The sequence below is a fragment of the Sapajus apella genome, unplaced genomic scaffold (genome assembly GCF_009761245.1).
Source record: "Sapajus apella isolate SASKATOON/1434 unplaced genomic scaffold, GSC_monkey_1.0 scaffold10, whole genome shotgun sequence".
Taxonomy (NCBI): Eukaryota; Metazoa; Chordata; class Mammalia; order Primates; family Cebidae; genus Sapajus; species Sapajus apella.
In genome coordinates this window covers 8,136,557-8,151,990 of record NW_022436950.1, presented here as the reverse complement: position 1 = coordinate 8,151,990, position 15,434 = coordinate 8,136,557, and the positions used below count along the sequence as shown (strand labels likewise).

Here is a 15,434-nt window from a genome sequence, read left to right as displayed (position 1 = left end):
TCAGAGGCCGCCCACTGGGGGCCAACGGTTGCAGCGAGTTGTCCCCGCGAGTGAGGCCGGAGAAGGCGCAGAGGCTCCTGGTCCAGCCATTTCGCCCTTGCAGCGGCTGAGCAGCCAAGTACCAGACCCGCCGCGGAGCACACACCCCGCGCGCGTCGCTCCTGGCCCCACCCGGCCACCGTCGCTCTCTAGAACGCCGCGCCCGTGACCCGGAAGAGCATTCTCCTTAGCAACTGCGGGACTGCGGCGGTGCCGGCCTCCGGGGAGAAAAGGTGAGGCCCTCACTCTCCTCCCGGCTACACCGCCTAGTGCTGTACGACCGCTTCGGGGGCGACCCGGGGTCTGGCCTCTGCGAGGCTCCGCGGCGCTTCGCCAGGCACCTGCAGCGGCGGCCCGGGACGAACGTCTTCCGCCTCTGGCGTTGCTCCCCGGCCCACGCATCTCCCCTGTCTCGCATCTCCGTCTGTGTCAGCCGCTCCCCACTCTTGCTCTTGACCGACCCGGCCTCCCAAGCCGCGCTCATAGCGCCTGGGCCCTTGTACCCTAGGATGCTGTGAGGGGACCGAGACCAGCATTAGAGCCTGTTGCTATAGAGAGGATGCTTTCCGAGGCTTGGGTTACCTGTGGACGCGGTTCTCAGGGGTCTTGATCGAGATGTTCAGGACTGGCAGGGATGGGGTGCCTCAGTAATCTTGAACAGCAGCCGTTTAATTATAACACTATTCTTGACGCGCTTTCCACAGTGATACCCTTTATCTGCTTTATTGATCGTAGAGACTCTTTTTTTAAAAAAAATAATTAAAACCTTTATTTTAGATATGGGGGATACGCATGCCGTTTAGTTACATGGGTATATTGCACCCAGGTAGTGACCATAGTACCCAGTAGGTAGTTTTAAACCCACATCCCCCATCTCGACCCTCCCTCCGGTAGTCCACAGTGTTTATTGTTCCCGTGTTTATGTCCATGTGTGCTCAATGTTTAGCTCCCACTTATAAGTGAGAACATGTGGTATTTGGTTTTCTGTCCCTGTGCTAATTCGTTTAGGATTATGGTCTCCAGCTCCATCTATGCTGCTGCAAAGGACATGAGTTCCTCCTTTTTTGTGGCTACGTAGTATTCCATGGTGTACATCCACATTTTCTTTGTCCAGTCCGCCACTGATGGTCATCTAGGTTGATTCCGTGTCATTGCTATTGTGAATAGCTCAGCCGTGAACATACAGGGGCTTGTGTCTTTTTGGTATAATGGTTTGTTTTCCTTTGGTTCTATACCCAGCAATGGGATTGCTGGGTGAAATGGTGGCTTTTTAAGTTCTTTGAGAAATCTCTAAACTGCTTTCTACAGTGGCTGAACTAATTTACTTTCGAACAGTGTGTAAGTGTTCCCTTTTCACTACAGCCTCACCAGCATCTGTTGTTTTTTGACTTTTTGATAATAGCCATTCTGACTGGTGTGAGATGATATTTCACTGTTTTGATTGGCATTTTTCTTACATAAGCATTTTTTTTTCCATATATTTGTTGGTTGCTTGTAGGTCCAGGTTTTTTTTTAGGGGAGGGGAGGTTATTCTGAGAAGTGTCTGTTTATGTCTTTTGCCCATTTAAAAAAAATGGGCTCGTATGTTTTTGCTTGTTGTTTAAGTTACATGTGGATTCTTGATATTGGACCTTTGTCAGATGCATAGTTTGTGAATTTTCTCTCCCATTTTGTAGGTTGTTTACTCTGTTGGTAATTTCTTTTGCTGTTTGAGGCTTTATAGTTTAATTAGTTACAACTTGTCAATTTTTGTTTTTGCTGCAGTTGCTTTTGGGGACTTAGCCAAAAATTTGCCAAGGTCAGTGTCAAGAAGTGAATTTCCTAGATTTTCTTCTAGGATTTTTATAGTTTAGGTCTTTTGTTTTGAGACAGGGTCTCACTGTCACCCAAGCTGAAGTGCAGTGGTGTGACTACAGCCCACTGCAGCCTCGACTTCCCTGGTTCAAGTGATCCTCCCACCTCAGGCTCCTGAGTAGCTGGGACTACGTCTGTGCACTGCCTTGTTTGGCTAATTTTTGTATTTTTTGTGGTTTCACCATGTTTCCCAGGCTGGTCTCTAACTCCTAGGCTCAAGGGATCCACCTGCCTCAATCTCCCCAAGTGCTGAAATTACAGGCATGAGCCACTGTGCCTGGCTGAGATCTTTACATTTAAATCATTAACCCATTATGTATATCGTGAAATATAAGAGTCCAGTTTTATTCTTCTGCATATGGCTAGTCAGTTATCCCAGCACCATTTATTGAATAGGGAGTCCCTTTCCCTATTTGAGCTTAAAAAAAAAAAAAGCTTGTTTTTGTCAGCTTGTTGCAGATCAGACGGTTGTAGGTGTGGGGCCTTATTTCTGAGTTTTCTCTTCTGTTCCATAGTTCTGTAGGTGTGAGACTTATTTAATTGTACATCTTGAATTTATCCTTATCTGGGGAATTTGCTTTCCAGTTGTAAGTGAGGTGTGGTTAGTATATTCTGTAGGTTAGATCTTGTGTCTTCCAGTTTTTCTGCCAAAGGAAATATTCCTGGGCCTGACTAGGTTTGAGAAATATTTCAAATGAAATTTGCTACAGTGAAGAGTGTTGTTAATAGCCGGGGCTTACACTTCAAAAAACACTATGGCACTGGAAAACCTCTCCTGATTGAGTTTGAATGAGCGGTACTAAGAAAACTGTAAGCCTTATTTGAACATGGTTGGATAATGACTTTATTTTTCATTTGATGATGATGTAGCTAAAACTGAGGCATCTGAACCATTTTTGGAAATGACGTTATTTGGGAATAAAATGTGGGAGTTTTTGTACCAAAATTCATAATTCAAAATTATAATTTCATTTCAATTTAATAAATATTAAGCATCTACAGCATTATATACTTTAAAGGATATAAAAGAAAGACTGCACGCATGAAATTGTTAGGAAAGCAGTAAAATGGGCATTTGTTTAAATGCAAAACATTTGGTAGAGATATTAAGTGCTATAGTAGGTCAGAGGCTGGAGAAATCATTTATGGGTTAAATGGGACTTCATTTGTCTCTAAAGTACAGATATAATTTGTGTTTGTAATGGAGGGGACAGGAAGTCCTAATTCCTTGCCTTATATTCTTAAGAGTTTGGGAAAAAGTTCCATGTGGCATTTTGAAGGTCTTATTTAATGCTCTCAAGTCACTTGATTTGTGATCTATTTCTTTCAAATCCTCTTAATACAAATCTAGAGGGCATTTTTCTTCTTTGAGATCTTAGATAGTGAAACTACTAATTGAGGGCTTTGCCACTTAGAGATTCTTTGCTTCTGCATTTGGTGTTAGGTTTATATGAAAGACCACAATTTAAGTATAGTTATTGTTTCAGTCATGCTCAAGAGTCTTGTGAAATGTTGTTCTTTATTTATTTGACTGATATTTCTGAAGTGCTTCCTATGTAGCATTAACTATATCAGGAAATACCAAAAACAACTGTTACTTGGTAACCAGTAGGTGTGCTCTATATATGGAGGGTGTGTGTGTTTAGCCTATCAGCCTTTGATGCTCAGCATTTGCCTTGACACATTGAAAGCCAGAGCAATTTATGTATACATCTGAGACTTTTTTTTTTTTTTTTAGTTTAGTAAGGAGGCTCAATTGCTTTGGGCATCCACCAAAGATACATTTGTGAAGATGAACAAACTCTTAAGTACTCTTAAAATATGTTTTGTTGCTTTTTTATAGACTTAGTGATCATTTATTCACTTATTCAACAAATATATTGGAGATGGGGGAGAGTGAATGCGTATGTGATCCCTGTCCTTAGTGGATGATACTCAACCACACAAATGCAAAACTATGGCTGTGACAAGTGTTTTAGAGAAATCAACAGAAATGACATTTTAAGTGAGATCCGCAAGATACACAGGAAGAGAACGGTGTTCTAGTCAAAGCAAACCCGTGTTGCCGTGGATGGAGTGCAGTGGGCTCAAGTGATCCTCCCGTCAGTCTCCCAAAGTTCTCGGATTATAGATGTGAGCCACCATACCTAGCCTGTCCTTTTATTTTAACCTTCAGAAAGTTTTTTGTTTTACAGGAGGAGTTGCTATGAAATGAAATACTATTGAGCATGAATACAAGTAAGACTACCTGGAATGAGTGGATAGATCCCTCTGAGGTTTGGCCATCTATGCTATTTTTGATGATGTCAAGGAAGTGGAGACTTGACCAGAATTCTTCTTCTTTTTTTTTTTTTTTTTTTTTGAGATGGAGACTTACTCCGTTGTGCAGGCTGGAGTGCAGTGGTGTTAGCTCACTACAAGCTCCACCTCCTGGGCTCAAGCGATTCTCCAACTTCAGCCTCCTGAGTTGCTGGGACCACAGGTGCATGCCACTATGCCTGACCAATTTTTTGTATTTTTAGTAGAGACGGGGTTTCACCATGTTGTCCAGGCTGGTCTCGAACTCCTGACCTCGAGCCATCTGCCTGTCTTGGCCTCTAAAGTGCTGGGATTACAGACATGAGCCACTGCATTCAGCCTTTCTAAGACAGAATCTCACTCTGCTGCCCAGGCTGTAGTGCAGTGGTGTGATCATAGCTCACTGTAACCTTGAACTCCTGGGCTCAAGTGATCTTCCCACCTGAACCTCCTGATTAGCTGGTTCTACAGGCATGAGCCACCATACCCAGCTAGTTAAAAAACTTTAAAAATTTTTTTTGAGATACAAGGTTTTGCTATGTTGCTCAGGCTTGTCTGAAACTGTTGGCGTCAAGTGATCCTCCTGTCTCATCCTTTCAAATGTTGGAGTTACAGGTATAAACCACTGCACTTGACCCAGAATTCTTGTTGTCTTTATTAAACTGAGGGTGTTGGTAGAATGGCACAAGATGCTCCTTTTGTCATGTAACATGAAGTAGAAGGATTTGATGTTTTTTTCATATAAGAGGCATTTTATTTGGAACCGTAGCAAGAACTTGATGTCGTAAGAGTAGTTATTTTGTGACTAGTTATGTTGAGGCAAGACTTGATCAAGCTTAGTCAACTGTTAGTTCATCTACTTTTGATTCCTTACTTGCCCTAATAACAGGCTGCCTCTGGGATGCACTAATGGTGGCAGATGAGACAGTGGTCACACTAGTAGGAAGGGACTTCTTGTGGTGTAAAGTACCTTTAAATTGTCTCTGAGGAAATCATGGGACAGGGGAGAAGGGCTGATGAAGTACCCTGCCCTCCGTAAAGTAGTTGGTGGAGTGCCTGGTAGACACTGAGAGCTTGTATGACCCAAATCAGGAGGAGGCAGGAAGTTACATAATACTAATTAAAGAATCCTGCATTGTAAGTTCTTTTTTGGTCCTCCTCTAATGAAATTGGATTGTTTCTATTTCCCATTGGGTTTTGATGAGGAATGGTTTGTGGTGATTATCTATGTGTTGAGGTATTCAGAGAGAAGCCCCAAACATTTCAGTTAAACTTCATTTTTTTAGAGATCAGCTTTCCGCATGGGAAATAGTTGCCTCTTTCTCAGATGTCTGCCATGGTTAGCTTTAATCACTTTTGAAAGGTTGAATACAGAACTCTAGCAACAGTTATACCAAGAAGGAGCTATTATTATTTTTGTTGAATCCTTTTACCTATGGGACAGTATTAAACAAGTCCAGAAGTTTACATGTTTTTAAAAATTTTAGTTTAGTTTTGTAAATGAAAAAAAAGAATTGTTCTGAGATTTTTTTTGAAATAATGCATTTATTTTCCTTATGTTTTACTGAATTTTTGCCAGTTCAAGTCAGTCTTTTCTACAAGTAAGGATGCCTTACAACTTTTATGACCGAAATACATATCATTAACAAAGAACAATTTTTAATAAATAAATTGGGGCCCAATTTGTGTGTTTTTTTTTTTTTTTTTTTATCCTTTTACTCAGGCCACATGATTTTTAATTACACATAAAGATCTATCATATCACCCAGGGACCATTTCACCCACTGCTCTGTTTGGCTGCCAGTCTTTTGTCTCTCTCTTCAGCAACGGTGAGGCGGATACTCTTTCCTCGGGGAAGAGAAATCCATGGTTTGTTGCCCTTGCCAATAACAAAAATATTGGAAAGTCGAGTGGCAAAGCTGTTGCCATTGGCCTCTTTCACATGAACCACATCGAAAGATCCAGGGTGCCTCTCTGTTGGTAATCACACCAATTCTTCCCAGGTTAGCACCCCCAGTCACCATACACAGGTTACCAGTGTCAAACTTGATGAAATCAGTAATCTTGCCAGTTTCCAAATCAATCTGAATGGTATCATTCACCTTGATGAGGGTATCAGGGTAGCGGATGGTGCGAGCATCATGAGTCACCAGATGAGGGATTCCTTTTGTGCCCACAAAGATTTTTCGTACTTTACACAATTTGTGCTTGGCCTCCTCAGGTGTGATACGATGTACAGCAAAGTGACCCTTGGTATCATAGATCAGACGGAAATTCTCTCCCGTCTTGTCAATGCTGATGATATCCATGAAACCAGCAGGGTAGGTTGTATCAGTTCGGACCTTGCCATCGATCTTAATGAACCGCTGTATGCAAGTCTTCTTTACTTCGTCTCCTGTCAGGGCATACTTAAGTCTGTTCCTTAGGAAAATAATGAGGGGGAGACACTCTCTCAACTTGTGAGGACCGGTGGATGGACGAGGAGCAAATACGTTGGTCAATTTATCCAGCATCCAATGCTTTGGAGCTGCCACCCGCTTCAGATGCTTCTTGGGACCACGAGCCATGGCTGCGTTAGGCAAGGAAAGAGCCCAATTTGTGTTTTATAGGATTATTAATTATTGGTTAAGACCATATTTTTAAAGCCAATTTATTGAGGTGTGGTTGACAGGTTATAAACTGCACATAAAGTGTACAATTTGTTAAGTTTTGACATATATGTGCACTTGTAAGACTATCATTACAAACAAGACAAAGAATGTATCTATTATGCCCAAAATTGTTTTCATAACCCTGGCTCCCTGACCCTTATCCCAGACAACTGATGTTTTCATCACTGTACATTAACTTTCGTTTCCAAGAATTTCCTCTTATTTTATATAAACAAAACTATACAGTATGTAGTTAACACTTCTTTCACTCAGCATAATTGAGAGTCATCTCTGTTGTTAACTGTATCAGTAGTTGATTCCTCTGTAATGATGAGTAATATTGCATTGTATGGATGTACCTCAGTTTATTAATACGTTTATCTGCTGATAGACACATTGGTTGTTACTGGTTTTGGTTATTAAAAATAAGGTTTCCATAAAAATTTGTTTACAAGGCTTTGTAGGGACATATATTTTTATTCCTCTTGGTTAAATACCTAGGAGTAGAATGACTAGATCATATAATAGATATATGTTTGATCTTTAAGGAAACTGTTAATGTTTAGTTATTCCTAAGTATTTAATAGTTTTTGATGCTATTTGATATGGTTTGGTTTTGTATCCCTAACCAAATTTCATGTTGAATTGTAATCCCCACATGTTGAGGAGGGAAGTGATTGGATTATGGGGCTGATTTCCCCCATGCTGTTCTCATGATAGTGAATTCTCACAAGATCTGATGGTTTTATAAATGGTAGTTTTTCTTGTGTTTTCACATGCTCTCTCTCTTGCCTGCTGCCATGTAAGACATGCCAGCTTCCTCTTTCACCATGATTGTTTCCTAAGTCTCTCTCAGCCATGTGGATCTGTGAGTCAATTAAAACACTTTCCTTTATAAATTACCCAGTCTTGGGTATTTCTTTATAGCAGTGTGAGAATGGAGTGATACACTATTAAAATCATATTTTTGAAATTTGTATTTCTGATTGTTGCTAGTATATAGAAGTATGATTAATTTTTTACGTTAATCTTTGTCAGTCTGGCTAAGCTCACTTAGCTCTTATTAGTCCGAGACCTTTTTTTTTTTTTTTTTTTTTTTGAGATGGAGTCTTTCTCTTTTCACCCAGGCAGGAGTGCAGTGGTGCAATCTTGGTTCACTGCAACCTCCACCTCCCAGGTTCAAGCGATTCTCCTGCCTCAGCCTCCTAAGTAGCTGGGACCACAGGCACCTGCCACTGTGCCCAGCTAGTTTTTGTAGTTTTAGAAGAGATGGATTTCACCATGTTGGCCAGGCTGGCCTCGAACTCCTGAAATCCAGTGATCTGTCCGTCTCAGCTCTCCCAATGTGCTGGAATTATAGGCATGAAACACCGCCCCTGGTGTCCTAGAGCTTTTTAATAGATTCCATTAGATTTTCTATGTAAAGATTATGTCATCTGTGAATAGTTTTAATTCTTCCTTTCCAGGCTTTTGTTTCTTTTTGTTATTGCACTGGCTACAATCCTCAGTACAATGTTAAATAGAGATGATGAAAGCAAATTACTTGTCTTGTTTCTTCTCTTAGGGAGAAAGCATTTAGTCTTTTTTCTTCTTGAACATGTGGAATACAATTCTTTAAAAAAAAATCTTTTCGACATAGCGATCTCCTCGAACATATAACTTATTTGTATTTATTTCCTTAGAAATGCTGGGGTTTGGAGATGTTAGAATCAATAACGCTTATATTTCTTGATCCTAAGTGTTATCAGAACATAAGGCAATTCAAATTATGTGATAAAAGGATGTATTATAACCTGATATTTTAGGCTAATAGGATAAACAAATCATCTCTTAAAAGTACAATAAGATAATGTAGGCTGGGTGTGGTGGCTCAAGACTCTAATCCCAGCACTTTGGGAGGCTGAGGCGGACGGATCATAAGGTCAAGAAATCAAGACCATCCTGGCCAACATGGTGAAATCCCGTCTCTACTAAAAAATACAAAAATTAGTTGGGTGTGGTGGCGCATGCCTGTAGTCCTGGCTACTGGGGAGGCTGAGGCAGGAGAATTGCTTGAACCTGGGAGGCAGAGGTTGCAGTGAGCCGAGATCATGCCACTGCACTCCAGCCTGGCACCTGATGACAAAGGCAGACTCTGGTCTCAAAAAAAAAAAAAAAAGATGTAGTATTCAGAGAAGTAATTATAATGTTATTTGTTTAGAACATATATGCCTTTCAGTCTGTTTTATGAGTTTGGTTGCTTTCTTTTTATAAAGGAAAGTCTTCAATACAATACAATAATTAATGAAAAATGAGTAGTTTTATCATTTGTCTCACCATAATTTAACAAATACTTGGGCATAGAGTTGAACTGGTTTATCTACTTTTTACATTTTTGAATGGCATTCAATTAAGGTTAGTTTTAGTAAAGATCTTAGAATCTCAGATGCGACTCTTTAGCTTTAGGAAATTGGAATGTGTCCCTGGGCTATGCCCATGCCAGAGTGCCAAGCTAAAGGAATGTAGGAAACCTCTAACCAGGCTCTGCAGGGGACTCTGTGCAAAATAATGAGGTCACTAGCATGAAGAGCTCTGGACTCTGAGGCAGCTGAAACAGGATTCCATAACCTCTTTCCAGTATTATTGTTATGTATTATATATCTTTGAGGCTAAGAATCCAGGGAAGGGAAAGCAGAAATGGGGTTGCTCAACTGAGAGGATAAAAAAAGAGATGAGGGATGAAGGACTAGAAGTTAGAAGAAGGAAGAGCAGTTGTGCACGCTTGAGGGAGTGAGGGAGGAGAGGGATGTGCTTAGAGAAAGAAAGCTCCCTTAGAGGTCCTGGAGGTGATGCAGTTATGGAAAACAATTCTAGTAACTACTACTTTCCTATTCTTTATTCCCACGTATTTCTACTTTCTCATAACCTCTCCTCCTTCTTTCTCTCTCTCTCTTACTCTTTTTCTCTCCTCCCTGTCTCTCATGCACACACCCCTGTTTAAGAAGTGAATATATGGAAAGCAGATGACAAGGGAGGTTGGATTAAATTGTGGAGCATTTATTTAGTTTTTATTTCAATAGTTTTAGGGGAACAAGRGGCTTTTTTTTACRTGGATGAATTGTGTAGGGGTGAAGTGTTGGCTTTTAGTGTACCCCATTACCCCAGTAGTGTATATTACAACTCTTTTCTAGGTCTTTTCTGTTTAACTGCTGTATGCTTCTGCTCCAGGGAAGGTATCTTTTAAAATTTCCTTTAATTCTCTAATACAGATGTTTCTTGACTTCTGCTGGGGTTGCATCCTGATAAACCCATCATAAGTTGAAAATATCATAAATTGGGCCAGGTGTGGTGGCTCACTCCTGTAATCCTAGCACTTTGGGAGGCTGAGGTGGGCAGATTACTTGAGCTCAGGAGTTTGAGACCAACCTGGGCAACATGGTGAAACCTGTCTCTACTGAAAACACGAAAAATTAGCTGAGTATGATGGTGCGCACCTGTAGTCCCAGCTACTTGGGGGCCTGAGGTGGGAGGATCGCTTGAGCTTGGGAGGTGGAGGTTGTGGTGAACTGAAATTGCACCCCTGTACTCCAGTCTGGGCAACAGAGCAAGACTCTCTCTCAAAAAAATAAAATAAAAATAAATTGGAAATGCATTTACTGTACCAAACCTCCTGAACGTCATAGCTTAGTTTAGCCTACATTAAATGCGTTATGGTAGCTTAAAGTTTGGCAAATCATTTAGCGCAAAGCCTTTTTTATAATAAAGTGTCGAATACCTCATGTAATTTATTAAATACTATACTGAAAGTGAAAAACAGAGTGATCGTATGGGTCCTTGAAGTACAATTTTACTGAATGAGTATAGCTTTTGCACCATTGTAAAGTCGAAAAATTATAAGTTGAACCATCATAAGTTGGGGACCATCTGTTTGTACAATCTTACATGTAATTAATTCGGAGGCTTATTGATTGATAACACTTTCATACTGTGGCACCCTTAGTTCTACTTTATTAGCACTTGTGATTGTATTAGCACTTGTATTGTTTATTGTATAAGAAGTCTTAAATCCTGTGTTCATGAAATTCCTTCCAAAGAAGTCAGCATACTTTATGCTAATTAATTTATTGATTGTCTCAGCCTTTGGCTTACCATACCCAAAGAGTATCCCACTTCCTCAAGCATCCAGGATCCTGCTTCAGCTTAAGGGTCATTGTGTGATCTTGTACTGTGCTAATGAAAGGAACACTCAGAAGATAGTGTTGTGGGCAGAGCCCAGGCCTGGTTCTCGGGGACTTCTAAACTTCTGGCCAGGAATTTAGAGGAGGAATACATGTGACACTGTCGTTGAACTCAGAACTACCCACCACATGTAGAATTTGCTCTGACACTGCAAATACTCAATTGGACTCACTGTAATATTTGTATCTCAAAGGAATTGAAAGCTGAGATTTCAAATGGGTTTCATGGAATTTTGATCAGTTAGAAAATAATTAATGGAAAAATATCTAGCTGTTAAAATTGGATCATTCTTCTTGCAATGCTTTTAATTTTGTTACACATGTTTTTTGCTTTTTTCTTGTGTTCTGGTATGAAGTGATTGTCAGTGGTTTGTGTTTGATCAGGATCCATACTGAGGAAGGATCAATACTTGAGGAAGTGGGTTACTCTTTGGGTATGGTAAGCCAAAGGCTGAGACAATCAATAACTTAATTAGCATAAAGTATGCTGACTTCTTTGGAAGGAATTTCATGAACACAGGATTTAAGACTTCTTATACAATAAACAATACAATCACAAGTGCTAATAAAGTAGAACTAAGGGTCCTACAGTATGAAAATGTTATCAATCAATCAAATATCCCTGCCTTACCTCCATGAGTCTCCTTGTTAATACAACTTCAGAAGAAAATCTGAAAATCAAGGTTTTTGTTAACTCCAAACAGGTGATAGAAGGACATAATAGAACCTGGCGGATTTTCAGTGGAAAACATTGAGTCTAGAATTAAAAGACTGTGTATGTTTTTACATGCATTCCGTAGCCTTATTTGTTTGTAATTGAAAAGTTACAAAGTAGAGTATGCGAAGTATGTGTAAGGTATATAGAATGACAGGACAATGAATACTCAGTGTACACAACCACCAGATTAAGAAAAAAAATTATCGTTGCCATTGAAGATCTCTGTGCCTTGCCCCTTTCTGAGGTAATCTGAATTTTGTGTTCTTTCTTTATACTTGAACCATGTAATTCATGTCCCTAAACTGTGGTTTAATTTTACGTGTTTTTGACATTAATCAAATGGATTCACAGTGCAGATATATTTCTGCAATTTGCTTTTTTCCCATAATGTCATATGTGTTTGCTTTGGTCAGATTTTGTAAATAATCGTGGGCTGCTTGCACACAGATGTAGAAGATTATTTTGTAATAATTTCCCTTATTCATCTCAGAGAATATAATTTATATGTTTCAGTCTTGTGGAAGTAAAAGAGAATGATTTCTGACTGGATAAAAAGAAACCAGTCTCATTTAAGGCATTCTGTCTCCATGCACTCCCCCATCCTCACTCTGGAACCCATTGCAGAGGAGCCCTTCGAGGGGTGTTATGTTTTTCTTCTTTTACCTCACGTTGGGCAGGCGGAGACACCTCCTGCTCCTCAAATAGGTGTGGCCTACTGCTTCTTTACCCTGTGTATGAGTCACCAGGGGAGGGGAGCTTTGAGAATATCCATGCCTGTGTGCAAACATTGAGCAATTAAAGTAGAATAGTTCCTTTACCTACAATTAAATTAGAATATTTCTATCTTTTACCTGTTTTTAAATTTAAAATTTCAATTTTGTTTTAATTGGGTTGCTTCTTTCATATTGATTGTAGGTCTTCATAATATTCTGTATATTAATCCTTGGACTCCTGTGTATTATAAATATTTTCTCCTAGTCAATTGTCTTTATGATTCCTTTTGGCTTACAGAAGTTTTTAATTTTTATAATTTGAGACTTTATTATTATGACATATGTATTTTGTGTCTTAACTAAGAAGACTTTCTTTACTCCTAGGATTTAAGCAACTTTTCCTGTATTCTTACTGTATTTATAATTTTATTTCCAACGTTTAGTACTTTAAGCCGCCTACAGTTTATTTTTATATATTTAATTTACTTTTTTATTTTGAAATAGGGTTTAACTCTGTCACCCAGGCTGGAGTACAGTAGCATGATTTCAGCTTACTGCAGCTTTGACCTCCTAAACTCACGTGATCCTCCTACCTCAGCCTCCCGAGTAGCTAGGTCTATAGGCATTCACCACCATGGCCAGCTAATTTTTGTATTTTTTGTAGGGATGAGATTTCACCATATTGCGCAGGCTGGTCTTGAATTCTTTGGCTCAAGCAATCCACCTGCCTTGGCTTCCCAAAGTGCTAGGATTGTAGGTGTGAGCCACTGAACCTGGCCTGCAATTTATTTTTTATGTGTAGTAAGAATCTAACTTTTTCTTCAAACAGATAGCCAGCTGTCCTATTATCATTTGAGTGATTCTCCCTCCTAGTGATTTGAAATACTTTTAAAATAATTTCCATAAGGTCTGTTTCTAGACTCTCTGTTTTCTTCTAATGATGTCTTTGCCTATTTCCAGTTAAATATGATAGTCTTTTAATTAGTGGTATGTCATAGGATGTTTTTCAATTTGATAGAGCAAGTCTTTTCTCATTACCCTTTTGCAAACATTTCTCATCTACTTTGTGCATTCTTCTTCCATTAGATTTTAAAAATTACTTTTTATCAGTGTTAAATTCACATCACACAATGTTAGCCATTTTAAAGGGAATAATTGCGGTGAGTGTGACTAGTAGTACTTCTTGTGGTTTTGATTTACGTTTTCCTAATGGCTGATGATGTTGAGCATCTTTCCATAAGCTTGTTGGCTGTAATTATATCTTCTCTGGAGAAATGCCCATTCAGATCCTTTCCCCATTTTTTTTCATTTCATTTTTAAGATAAGCTTGTTAGGCTGGGCGTGGTGGCTCACACCCGCAATCCCAGCACTTTGGGAGGCTGGGGCAAGCAAATCACAAGATCAGGAGTTTGAGACCAGCCTGGCCAATATGGTAAAACCCTGTCTCTGCTGCAAATACAAAAAATTAGCTGGGCGTGGTGGTGCCAGCCTGTAATTCCAGCTACTTGTAGGCTGAGGCAGGAGAATCACTTGAACCCAGGATGGAGGTTACAGTCAGCTGAGGTTGTACCATTGCATTCCAGCTTGGGCAAAAGAGCAAAACCCCCTTCTTGAGAACAACGACAAGAAGAAGAAGAAGAAAGAAGAAAAGAAGAGGAAGAAAGAAGAAGAAAGAAAGGAAGAAGAAAGAAGGAAGAATAAGAAAGAAGAAAGAAGAAAAGAAGAAAAGAAGAAAAGAAAAGAAGAAGAAAGAAGAATGAAGAAGAAAAGAAGAAAGAAAACTTGTTAATTTCTATTAAAAGGCTATGATTGGAATTTGTGATCACACTGACTTTTTCAACTCATTTTTAGTTGACATCTTTATAGTATCGAGTCTTTTTTTAATCAAAAGCAGGGTTTATTTTTTTAAGTCTCTTTTATGTTTTCAAGTGATCTTCTTCAGCCTCCCAAAAAGCTGGGGCCACAGGCATGTGTACCATGCCTGGCTAATTTTTAAATTTTATTTTTTGAGACAAAGTCTCTCTCTTTTGCCCAGGTTGGAGTGCAGTGGTGCGATCTCAGCTTACCGTAGCCTCTGCCTCTCAGTTTCAAGTGATTCTGGTGCCTCAGCCTCCCTAGTAGCTGGGATTACAGGTATGCATCACTGTGCCCGGCTAATTTTTATATTTTTAATAGAGATGGGGTTTCATCACGTTGGCCAGGCTAGCCTTGAACTCCTGACCTCAAGTGATCTGCCCACCTTGGCCTCCCAAAGAGCAGGGATTATAGGCATGAACCACCGTGTCTAGCCTTCCTTCATGTTTTTAAAAATAATTTTTAAATTCAAATTAGATCTCACATCTTACTAGCTTGTGACTTTGGTTACTACTTAGAATTAATCTTTTTTCTTCTTGCATTCTCAGATTTATTATTGTTGGCATATAGGCATCATGTTAATAATATAATTTGTGAGTATGTCCTTTTAGATGTTCTAGAAAGTCATTTTATCTGTGAATAATAAACATTATCTGATTATGTTGGCTAGGGCTGCTCCAGCTTAGTGTTGAGCTATAGGTGGTATCTCGTCCTAACTGTAATGGAAATGCCAGTAATACTATTAAGTATTATATATATATATATGATATATATATTTACATATGTGTATCATATATTTATATAAAAATAAATTAACATATATGTTTATTTTAATTAAGTGCTTTAGTGTCTTTTCTTAGATGTTTGATACTAACTGGCAGCCAGGCATGGTGGGCACCCCTGTAATCCCAGCATTTTGGGAGGCCAGTTGGGCGGATCATGAGGTCAGGAGTTTGAGATCAGCCTGGCCAACATGGTAAAACCTCGTCTCTACTAAAAATACAAAAAATTAGCCGGGTGTGGTGGTGCATGCCTGTAATCCCAGCTACTCTGGAGGCTGAGGCAGGAAAATTGCTTGAACTCAGGAGGC

The 15,434-nt window shown here is 39.5% G+C and overlaps 1 protein-coding gene and 1 pseudogene across 2 annotated transcripts in view; one reads left to right on the top strand and one right to left on the bottom strand.

Annotated features, from left to right (window-relative positions):
• The first annotated feature begins 88 nt into the window (after positions 1–88).
• Positions 89–15,434, top strand: part of DIS3L2 (DIS3 like 3'-5' exoribonuclease 2) — a 385,644-nt gene continuing 370,298 nt past the window's right edge. The window contains exon 1 of one of the 2 annotated variants that reach the window (XM_032277907.1): positions 89–272. The gene's annotated coding sequence lies outside the window, so the exon portion shown is untranslated. The remainder of the gene's footprint in view (positions 273–15,434) is intronic. The other variant, XM_032277908.1, reaches the window with a different exon arrangement.
• Positions 5,915–6,784, bottom strand: LOC116551652 (annotated as a pseudogene).